At 60.8% G+C, this 10,818-nt stretch overlaps 1 long non-coding RNA gene across 1 annotated transcript; it reads right to left on the bottom strand.

Annotated features, from left to right (window-relative positions):
- Window positions 1-954: 954 nt before the first annotated feature.
- Window positions 955-8,106, bottom strand: LOC138845989 (uncharacterized). Its single transcript, XR_011383321.1, has 3 exons — window positions 7,844-8,106; window positions 6,765-6,871; window positions 955-1,298 (listed from the first exon to the last, which is right to left on the bottom strand). It is a non-coding gene; the product is annotated as an uncharacterized lncRNA (long non-coding RNA).
- Between the last annotated feature and the right edge of the window lie 2,712 nt (window positions 8,107-10,818).

Below are 10,818 nucleotides of genomic sequence, written 5' to 3'. Positions count from 1 at the left end.
TCCCAGACCATCTAAGAGGCGGAGGCCCGTGTGCGGCTGGCCGGTTGTGTCACTCGGGGTCCTCTGAGGACACAGAACCTGTGTCCCACAGCGAGCCCGCCCTTGAGGACCTGGTCACACAGTTGTGGGGTCTGGCAGGGCTGGGAGCTGCAGAGCAGCCTGGACAGGAGGTGCTGAGGCCCCAAGACCAAGGGCAGGGCCCCTCCTCTCCCGGGCCCTCAGCCTCCTCTGACCGGGGGACTGGGGTCTCCTGCTCCACTCCAAGTCCACTGGTTGTCATTCTCATCTGAAAGCACCTCCGTGGAAGCTTCTAGACTGCATTTGACCAGACACTGGGCACAACAGCCCGGCTCAAGCTGACTCACAAAACTGACCGTGACGGGAGCAGGCGCTCGTCCCGGCAGCCAAGATGCAGGTTGGGAGGCCCACCGTGCGCGTCAGAGCGTGGGGTGAAGTCCCAGCTCCCTGCCGACTCCCGCTTCCCGGTCACCCACAGCCTGGGGGCAGCAGGTGATGGCTCAAGGGTTGGCTCCCTGCTGCCCACCTGGGCTGAGCTCCCAGCCCCTGGCCCAAGCCTGGCCATCACAGGCATTTTGAGTGAAGCAGTGGGTGGGAGCTCTCTGGCTCTCTGCCTCTCTTGGCCTCTTTGTCTCCCAGATGAGTGAATGAAAATAAAAATCGGGGCTGGTGGGGCCGGCCCTGCGGTGCCCAGCCTGCAGTGCCAGCACCCCACTGGTGCTGGTTCGAGTCCCGGCTGCTCCACTTCCGATCAGCTCCCTGCTGTGGCCTGGGAAAGCAGCAGAAGACGGCCCCAGTGCCTGAGCCCCCGCACCAACATAGGCGACGCAGAAGAAGCTCCTGGCTCCTGGCTTCGGCGTGGACCACTGCTGCCTGTTGCTGGCATCTGGGGAGTGAACCAGCAGATGGAAGAGTCTCCCTCCTCCCCACCTCCTTCTCTGTAACTCTGCCTTTCAAATAAATAACATAAATCGTTAAAAAGAACAAAACGGGGGCTGGGGTTGTGGAGCGCTGTGCCACCGCCTGTGATGCCAATATTCTGAGTGCTGGTTGAAGTCCCGGCTGTTCCACTTCCAATCCGGTTCCCAGCTGATGTGCTTGGGAAAGTCGCAGAAGATAGCTCAAGTGCTTGGGTTCATGCCCCCCATGTGGGAGACTAGCATGCAGTTCCGGCTCCCGGCTTCGGCCCGGCCCCAGCCCTGGCTGTCGCGGCTGTTTGGTGAGTGAACCAGAAGACAGAAGATAGCACTCGCTCTCTCTGCCTTCCAAATAAATAAATCCTTTAAAACATGAAAACAAATAAATCAAACTCCCCATCACAGGGGTGCTGTCTGTACCCTGCCCCTGTGCACTCAGTGTCAGTAGTGTCCCCAGGCACGTGACTTCCAACAAGCCCCCTTCTCGGATCTGAGTGAAGCCGGGTCGGGGTGGGGGCTGTCCTAAGTGAAAGCCCCCGGGGAGGGGGAGCAGCTGCCCAGGTCCCCCTCTCTGTTCCCCGGGAAGTAAGTATCTCAAGCTGGGGTGGGGGTGCCGCCAGAGCACCGAGGGTCCTGAAGCCCCCCGTCCGGGGCCCCCAGCTGTGGCTTTGGAGGCGCGGCCGCAGGTGCTGGTGTAGAACCCGGCCCTGGAGACAGGCTGCTGTAATAAGCGGAGATCACTTAGGGGCGGCTTCGGAGCCTAAAGTTGAGCTGTTTTGTCCCCAAGTGTGAAACCCAAGTCAGCTACCTGAGCCCCTCCTGTGGCCAGCCCTGCCCTTGCCCGGGCGGGGTGGGGGGGTGCACGACTCTACTGCTGGCCCCTGACGGACACCTCGGTGCTAACCGGGTATGTTTGCCGACCTTGGCCAGCCCACCGATCTCTGGGTTCAGATTTGCTCAGGTAAACGCTATGCCCTTCTCACAGAGCTGCTGTGCACAGTGACTGCCCCCAGTGAGCCCTGGCGGGTGGGGGTGCCTGGGGACAAGCCTGTGTGTGCTGAGGCAGCCAGCCCTCCTCTGAACTGACACATGCTGTTTGCACTTGTTTGTGGGGTGCAGTGTGACTCAGCACGACGTGTGGTTGTACGTGGTGTGGGACGCTCAGTCACGTAATTAGCATTTCTATCTCCTCAAATGTTACCAATTCTATGTGTCGATAACCTTTAAACTTTCCCAATTTTTCTCTTTAAAATTTGTCTTTTATTGAGAGACACAGAGAGAGAGGTGCTCTTTGTCCACCGTTCACTCCTCTATCAATATCTACAATGACCAGTAGTGCCAAGAGCCTGGAGCTCCGTCTGGGTCTGCCATGTAGGGGGGCAGCAGGGACCCGACTATTGGAACCATCACCTGCTACTTTCCAGGGTGCAGAGAAGCAGGCGGCTGGAATTGGGAGCAGAGCTGGGATTTCCTTAAAGATTTATTTACTGGGTCGGCACCGCAGCTCACTAGGCTAATCCTCTGCCTTGCGGCGCCGGGCACACCGGGTTCTAGTCCCGGTTGCCCCTCTTCCAGGCCAGCTCTCTGCTGTGGCCCAGGAGTGCAGTGGAGGATGGCCCAAGTGCTTGGGCCCTGCACCCCATGGGAGACCAGGAGAAGCACCTGGCTCCTGGCTTCGGATCAGCGCAGTGCGCTGGCCGTGGCGGCCATTGGAGGGTAAACCAACAGCAAAGGAAGACCTTTCTCTCTGTCTCTCTCTCTCACTGTCCACTCTGCCTGTCAAAAAAAAATATTTATTTATTTGAAAGGCAGAGAGAGAGAGGGAAAGATGGGGGGGAGGGAGAGACCTTGCATCTGCTAGTTCAGTCCTGGCTGAAGCCAGGAGTTAGGAACCTCATCTGGGTATGAATCAGACAGGGACCCAAGCACTTGAACTATCATCTGCTGCCTGCCGGGGCACACATCAGCAGAAAGCTCACTCAGAAGCGGAGCTGGGCCTCGAACCCAGGCCCCCCAGTATGAGGTGTGAGCACCGCAAGTGTTTTTTTTTTTTTTTTTTTTTTTTACAGGCAGAGTGGACAGTGAGAGAGAGAGACAGAGAGAAAGGTCTTCCTTTTTGCCGGTGGTTCACCCTCCAATGGCCGCTGCGGCCGGCGCGCTGCGGCCAGTGCACCGCGTTGATCCGAAGCCAGGAGCCAGGTGCTTCTCCTGGTCTCCCATGGGGTGCAGGGCCCAAGCACTCGGGCCATCTTCCACTGCACTCCCTGGCCACAGCAGAGAGCTGGCCTGGAAGAGGGGCAACCGGGACAGAATCCGGCGCCCCGACCGGGACTAGAACCCGGTGTGCCGGCGCCGCAAGGCGGAGGATTAGCCTAGTGAGCCGCGGCGCCGGCCAAGGAGGAGGTTTTAAGTCTCAGACACAGAAGCTGCACTCTGCAAGCTCCCAGTCTTGTAGGAGGAACAACCTGTGGACCTGCAGAGACGGGGAAGGGAGCTGTCGGCAACATGCAGTTGTCTAAGGGAAGACGGCTCAGCCGACGGAGCCTCTGGTGTTCTGAGTTCGGCCTCTCACTCATCTGTCTTCCCTCCCACCCACTCGCCCACCCGCCCATCTATCCACTCCCGCCCTTCCCCCACCCACCTACCCATCCGTCCACCTATCCGCTCTTGCCCCACCCATCCTACATGCCTGTGTTGAGCCCCCACTTCCAGGCCCCAGGCTAAGAGCTGGAGACAGAGCTGTCCTTGGCTTCCACAGAACACCCAGCCTAGAGGGTCGTGTGGGTCCTAAAGGTTATCACATTTGTTTTCTGCTCAACATCTCAGGACGAGCTTCTTCCCCCAAAAAAGTGATCTGGGGTCAGGCAAAAGCAGGAGCGCCGGTAACGACCCCCGTGGCTGGTTTGGGGTGCGGTGCAGCCGCAGCGAGGAGGCGTGGAGACGGCCGACGCCCTGTGCGTCCCCGTGGGTCACAGCCGCTAAGTGCCCAGTTGCGCCAGAAGTGCGCCTGAGCCTCCGGGCAATCCTGCTGAGAGGATTTCTGGTCTGCGCCGCGACTCCAGAAGCAGCAAATCTTCTCTTGATGGATTAACGGGTGCGAATGCCACGAGGACCGCTGGTTACAGCCCGCACGCCCGCCCGCCCGCCCGCACGCCCGCCGTCGCCGGCAGAGGGGCGAGAGGACGCGCAGGAAGTGTCACGGAGGACGGGGGCCAGCGCTGGGGGAGGACAGCGTGGCGTGACGGCTCTGCACTTGCACCCAGACACTCAGCTCAGACCCTGAGGAGCTGACTCACGAGAAAACAGTGCCGATCCCAGACGGCAATGCGCTTCTAGGAGTGGGGGGGCTCCCGGATCCCCAGGAAGCAGGGCCTTGGGCTTGCAGCCGGTCATCCTCCTGGAGCCAAGCCGGAAAAGGAGGCCCTGGTCATCCGTTCGCCTGTTTAGGCCTCTTGCACAGACCCCGGAGGGCTTTGAGGCTCACTGGACGGGCAGGAAGTACTCCGAGGCGGCCCTGCTTGTCAGAGTTGGAATTCGGCCCAGGCCCAGGGCTCCTCCCAGCCGTCCTTTCCCTCCACCTGGCCCAGCCGCCCACCGCAGCCTTGGCGAGAGTAGGACTTGGCTGTAAGACCCCAGAGGAATGCACCTGCGGTGGGTTAAGCCACATGGGAGCCATGTTCGGGTCTCAGCTGCTCTGCTTCCAACCCGGCTTCTTGCTGTGCGCCTGGGAGAGCAGCAGCGGAGGAGTCGACTGCCTGGGCCCGTCACTCATGTGAGAGTCCCGGATGGAGTTCCTGGCTGCTGGCTCCAGCCTGGCCCAGCCCCGGCTACGGCAGGCTGAACCAGCAGATGAAAGACCCCCCGCCTGCTCTGCCTTTCAAATAAATAAATATTAACAAAAATAAGACCCCAGGGGCCAATGTGGTGGTGCACTGGGCTATGTCACTGCTTGTGACACTAACATCCCGTATCGGAGTTGCTGGTTCGAGTCCTGGCTGCTCTGCCTCTGATCCAGCTCCCTGTTAATGCACCTGGGAAAGAAGCCGTTGATGGCCCGAGTGCCTGGGCCCCTGCATCCACGCGGGGAACCCAGACAGAGTTCCACACCCCTGGCTTTGACCTGGACCAGTGCCCGTCATTGTGGCCATTTGGGGAGCGAACCAGAGAATGGACGATTGCTCTCTCCCTCTCTCTGTCACTCTGTCTTTCAGATAAGTAAATAAATAAATCTTAAAAAAAAAAAAAAAGCCCTAGAGATTGAGAAACCCACTCCCTCCCCTGGAGACCAAATTATTATTCCTGGGTACACAAGGAGAGAACGGAGACGATGGATTTGCTCCTGCACTTAGCGGCCGGGGACAAGCCGGGCTGTGCCCGGGAGTGAACGCAGAATCGTAGCCGGAGGAGCCAGTGCTCTCAGGAGGTGTCTGCAGAGAGAATTAGGGAGCCCAGCAGGGTCCCAAGCAGCAGGCTGCAAACGTCCCTGAGACTTCAGCGATCCCCACACAGTCTCGGTGGTCGGGAGGGACAGCCCCCCGCTCTAGGCCGTGCGCGGTCTCGGTGGTCAGGAGGGACAGCCCCGCCCCCCGGCCGTGCGGTCATCGCAGGCTCGCCGGGTAGGACCCTCTGCCGAGCCCAGCAGCCTAGCTCGCAGCTGTCAGACAAGGCTTCCCTCGGCTCCCCCCGGCCTCTCGGAGCCTCTCACGCCAGGGCAGCTGGATTTGTCAGAGCGAGCGGGAAGGCAGTAGAGAGAGGGCAATGAGGGACAGAGTGAGGGCAGGAGGGGCCGCAGCCGTCACGGCTTCACCCTGACTGCGCCGTCCGGCGGCTCTGCCGTGGTCTCCTTGCTGGGAGCTACAAATGAGTCTCTAGGCCCAGGCCACCCCCAGCAGGTGGGCCCAGGGGGACACGAGCTGCAGGCGTGGGACCCCTTGACCGTGTCGGAGTGGTTCTCACGGCAACTAATGCCAGGGGGCACTTGCCCTGGGCGGGGCCCTGGGCAGAGCCAGTGATGGGCAGACCTGGCACAGGAGCCCCCCACTGCTGACTCCAAAGGCTCGGCCAGGCTGTCTGCTCCCTGTCCTCCCTCAGAAGTCCAGAGAGGGAGGGGCGGGTGCGGAGCTGGGAACGCAGCTTCTCGGTCACCTCCCCAGCTGTTTCCTGTCTGCTCACTGGGTTTCCCCTGGTTGCCTGCACCCTCTTCCTCCACCCAGACAAATCCTACCTGCTCGAGACACAGCTTCCAGCTGGCCGCCAGCCACCAGCAGCTTCCTCCCACTGAGTCTGTGCAATTAGCCTGCACAAGCAGGGCGGGCTGCCGCCTCTGTGCGGGTCGGGGGTCCATCGGGGCGCGCCCTCCGTGCCCTGGTCTCCCTGCCCCTGTGCCTGGGGCCGCCGTTAGCAATGCTGCAGCCGGGGAGATGGAGCAGGCAGCTCGCGCCGATGCCTTCCCTGACACAGATCCAAGATTCTAGGGTCTCTGTTAGCCTGGAATGGGGGGACAGCTGGCCTCCAGGGGTCGGCTACAGGACAGGGCACTTTTGGAACATAATTTATGGTAACCCAGACACAATATGAAACTAGCCACTCAACCGTTTTGAGAAGCACAGCTCCGCAGCCTTAGTAGGTTCTTCCCCATTGCCATACAGGCGTCACTGCCACCTGTCGCTGGAGTGCACCTTCCGGACTGAAACCTCCCTCCTCGGCGTGCTCGCCCTCCCCGTGCTGTCTGCAGGGGGTGGGGGGCTGCTCTAGCGGCCTCCACTCAGGGACGCCCTCCTGCGAGCGATTATCTCACATGGCATCGAGGTGTCCTCCAGGTGTGCCCACCTGTAGCAGGTGTCGGCACCGCCTCCCTCTTCTCAGGCCACGGCTGTTGCTTCATTCATCCTTGGCTCCCGCAGGTGCTGCTGGTGGGGGCAGGCGTGTGCCAGCGTCTGGACAGGACAGGTCACTTTTGGTGAGCAGCCAAGCAGGGGCAGGGTGCAGGGGCAGCCGTGGGGGTGTCAGCAGAGGGCTCTGCCTTCCCCACCTCTTGGTCTCCAGAGGTGGCTGCCGGATCTGCCCCCGCCCCACCCCACTGTGCTCCCTGGGGGCTGAGACCCTGTCTTCTCTGTCCCTGGCCCCCCCAGAAGCTGACAGGTGGCAGCTTCAGCACTGGGTACCTTTCCCAGGACCGTGTCGGAGGCTGAGGCACCCCCGGCCCTGGGGGGAAACAGGGCTGAGAGCGGGGCGCAGACGCAGGGCCCCCTCCTGCGTCTGTCAGCTGTCGGCCCCTGCTGCACTCACCGTAAGCCCTGGAGCGCAGGCCGTGCCAGCCAGAGCCCGGCCCCCTCTCTCTGGGTCGGCTACCGACCTAACAGGGAAGCACAGCGGCCAGCTCCAAGCTCACTGGCAGGACAGCTTCCTGGGTCCTTGCAGACCCCGGCCCTGCAGGTGGGGTCTCCCACGGTCCCTGTCTGCCTGGAGCAGCTTCCTGCCCCCACGGACGGCAGCTCCAAGCTTGCGGGTGGGGTCCAGGCCCCTGGTTTGCTACTCTGCAGAGGTCTCGCTGCAAAACGAGTCGCAAGACCAGGCTGGAGGTCGAGGTTCAGGAGGAGCCGCAGGTCATGTGGCAGGCAGGGGGCCGGGGGCAGGGAGGGGTGAAGAAATGGGCCAAATCTGCGGCCTTTCTAGAATGTTCCAGGAGAAGCTGGGCGATGCTTCTCCTGCCCTGGAAGGCAGGTTTATTTCTTCCCACTGTGAGTTTCTCTGATTCCTATCCCAAAATCCTGACTCCTAATCAACGCCCGCTGAACCGTGGCTGAGCCTACAGTGCTCGCTCTCCGTCGACTCAGTCCCGGGGGCTCGGGGGCTCTCTCGCACACCTTCAGTCCCCTACAAATTCATCTTTTTCAGTCCAGGCTTACCGGGAAATAAAAATCCTCTGTCTGAGGGCTGCTGGGATGAGTCGGAACTCGGGGCGCGTGGATCCCCACGAGCGGTGCTGGCAGAGCGGGAGGAGGGAGCGAGCTGTAACTCTGCCCAAGTTGTGGCTGTCAGCTGCCTGGGCTGCCAGACTCGCTGCTTTTGGGGCGCGTGTGGCGTTACAGCTGCCGGGAAAGCTCTCCTCGCCCTGGGTTTTTTCCGTGAAGGACGTGGATTAGTGAAGAAGAGCCTGCGTCCGCGGCCAAGGGCGAGGCCGCCTGCTTATCCCGACTCTTGCACGCTCCGCGTCTCTCCTGAGGGCTGCCTCTAAGCAGGATTTATGTCTCCCCAGATGCAAGGCAGAAAGCAAGGGGCCGGCATTAAGTGTGCGGGCGGCGATGCAGCTTGCCCACGGCTCGCCATATGCTTAACGTGCATTTCAGAAGACAGAGTGTTTTCTTATTAAAAGTGGCCCTGACAGGACGGTGTGTGTTGCGGGGAGGGTCTCTGGGGCGGGGAGCCCCTCCTGAGCCACCCCAGCCCCTGCCCCTTTGCCCAGGCGCATGCCGGGGACACATGGCACTGTGCACAGCGGCGCGCTGCTCTCGGCTGGGGCAGACTGTGCCCCCCTCTCTGCCCGGTGGTGCTCGGCGACACCTGGGGACAGATCTGGTTCTCAGGGTGGGAAGGTAGACGTGCCACCAGTGTTGTAGCCGGTGGGGGCCAGCAAAGGCGCTGAGTGCCATGCAGGGCCTCGGACGGCCCCCACCACAAAAACCACCAGCGTTGTAGGGGCAGCCGTGGAATTCTGGCCTGTGCCATCACTGGGCTGGCAGAGTCCGCTCCAGAATTCAGGAGTCAACGTTCGTGTTTTTAATGTTTTATTTCAGAGGCAGAAAGAGAGGGCACTCCCATCTGCTGGCCCATCCCACGAATGCCCGCCACGGCTGGGGCCGGTAGCTGGGAACGCCACCGAGGTCTCCCGGGGCTGCAGCAGCCGGAAGCTGGGGTCAGGAGGCAGAGCATCAGGAACACCACACCTGCTGCCTCAGACGCCCCCACCGTGCCGGGGTTCAGCTGTGGCCCTCGCGATGGTGTTGGGCGGGGGACCTCCTGGGTGGATGGACTCAGGGGCCATTGTGGAGGGCTGTGTGGCGGGGAACCCTCAGGAGGTGCAGCGTTCCCTGTGCCATCTTGGAAGCAGAGACTGGACCCTCCCCAGATAGCCCGCCTGCTGGCCCCTCCGTCTGGGACTTCCTGGGGCCCAGGACTACGTGGGAAATGAGGCCGCAGTGTTTGTCAGAGCGGCACAGAGCAGACAGCATCCTGGGAGAGCCCTGGAGACGCCCTGCTGGGTGAAGTGAGCCAGATCCAGGGGAAATGTTCTGGGCTCATTGCAAGGGGGCCTTGGAGAAGTCAGATTCGGGGAGAGAGCAGGTGGTGTGGGGGGTGCCGGGGCGGCAGGGTCTCTTTTTTTTTTTTTTTTTTTTTTTTTTTAATTTGACAGGCAGAGTGGATAGTGAGAGAGAGAGACAGAGAGAAAGGTCTTCCTTTTTGCCGTTGGTTCACCCTCCAATGGCTGCCACGGCTGGCGCGCTGCGGCCGGCCCACAGCGCTGATCTGAGGGCAGGAGCCAGGTGCTTCTCCTGGTCTCCCATGGGGTGCAGGGCCCAAGGACTTGGGCCATCTTCCACTGCACTCCCGGGCCACAGCAGAGAGCTGGCCTGGAAGAGGGGCAACTGGGACAGAATCCGGCGCCCCGACCGGGACTAGAACCCGTTGTGCCGGCGCCGCTAGGTGGAGGATTAGCCTATTGAGCCATGGAGCCGGCCAGGGGCAGGGTTTCAGTTCGGGGAGATGAAGAGGTTCTGGCTTAGATGGTGGTAATGGTTGTATAACAGTGTGAAGTGGCCTAATGACACGGAATTGCACACTTGAAATAATAAATTTTATGTTATATGTATTTTACTACAATTTGTAAAATGATGCAGTGTGGGGCCGGCACCGTGGCTCACTGGGTTAATCCTCCGCCTGCGGCACCGTCATCCCATATGGGCGCCAGGTTCTGTCCCGGTTGCTCCTCTTCCAGTCCAGCTCTCTGCTGTGGCCAGGGAGTGCAGTGGAGGATGGCCCAAGTGCTTGGGCCCTGCACCTGCATGGGAGACCAGGAGGAGGCACCTGGCTCCTGGCTTCGGATTGGCGTAGCTCCGGCTGCGGCAGCCATTTGGGGGGTGAACCAACGGAAGGAAGACCTTTATCTCTCTCTCACTATCTATATCTCTACCTGTCAAATAAACAATAATAATAAAATAATGCAGTGTCAAAGGAGTCATTTTCCCAAAATAAGCTGAGGCCGACAGCCCCGGCATGAGCTGTGTCCGGCAGTGTGGCTGTGCGAGTCTGCGCTGCTGCAGCCAAACCCCAAGACCGGGCCTGTGGGGAGCAACTCGGACTAGACTAAGTTACTGGAATTAAGACTTATTCTATGCATCTGCTCTCCCACAATATGGCGCTGAGAAGGGAGAAACAGCTTCTGCTCAGCTGCCTCCAGTTCAACCAATAAACTGTAGGACCTGCTCCTGATTGGAGGAGAGCAGCGTACTCGGCGTGTGGGTAGCAGAGTTGGGATTGGTGGAAGAGGACTATAAAGGAGGAGAGAGACAACATGCATGAGGAACATCTAAGGGGAACATCTATCTGAAGGAACACCTGTGCAGCCCCCGAGAGAGCCGGCCGGCGGTGTGCCGCTCCCCTGCGGAAGTGGGGAAAGTGGCAGGGGGAACCGCCCTTCCACGGAGGTGGAAGGGACGGTAGCCAACCCGGGAAGAACCAGCAGCAAACCCGGGGAGGGCCGAGCAGACAGAAGAACAACGCAGGGTCCTGTGTCGTTCCTCCACGAAGACGGGGAGCGACACGGGCCCCCGTGACAACCGGGGTCTATGCGGTTCTGGGGGCCGGGCCCCGTGACAACCGGGGT

The sequence above is a fragment of the Oryctolagus cuniculus genome, chromosome 17, assembly GCF_964237555.1.
Source record: "Oryctolagus cuniculus chromosome 17, mOryCun1.1, whole genome shotgun sequence".
Taxonomy (NCBI): domain Eukaryota; kingdom Metazoa; phylum Chordata; class Mammalia; order Lagomorpha; family Leporidae; genus Oryctolagus; species Oryctolagus cuniculus.
The sequence above is the reverse complement of the archived record's forward strand: the minus strand, read 5'-3'. Positions and strand labels throughout refer to the sequence as shown.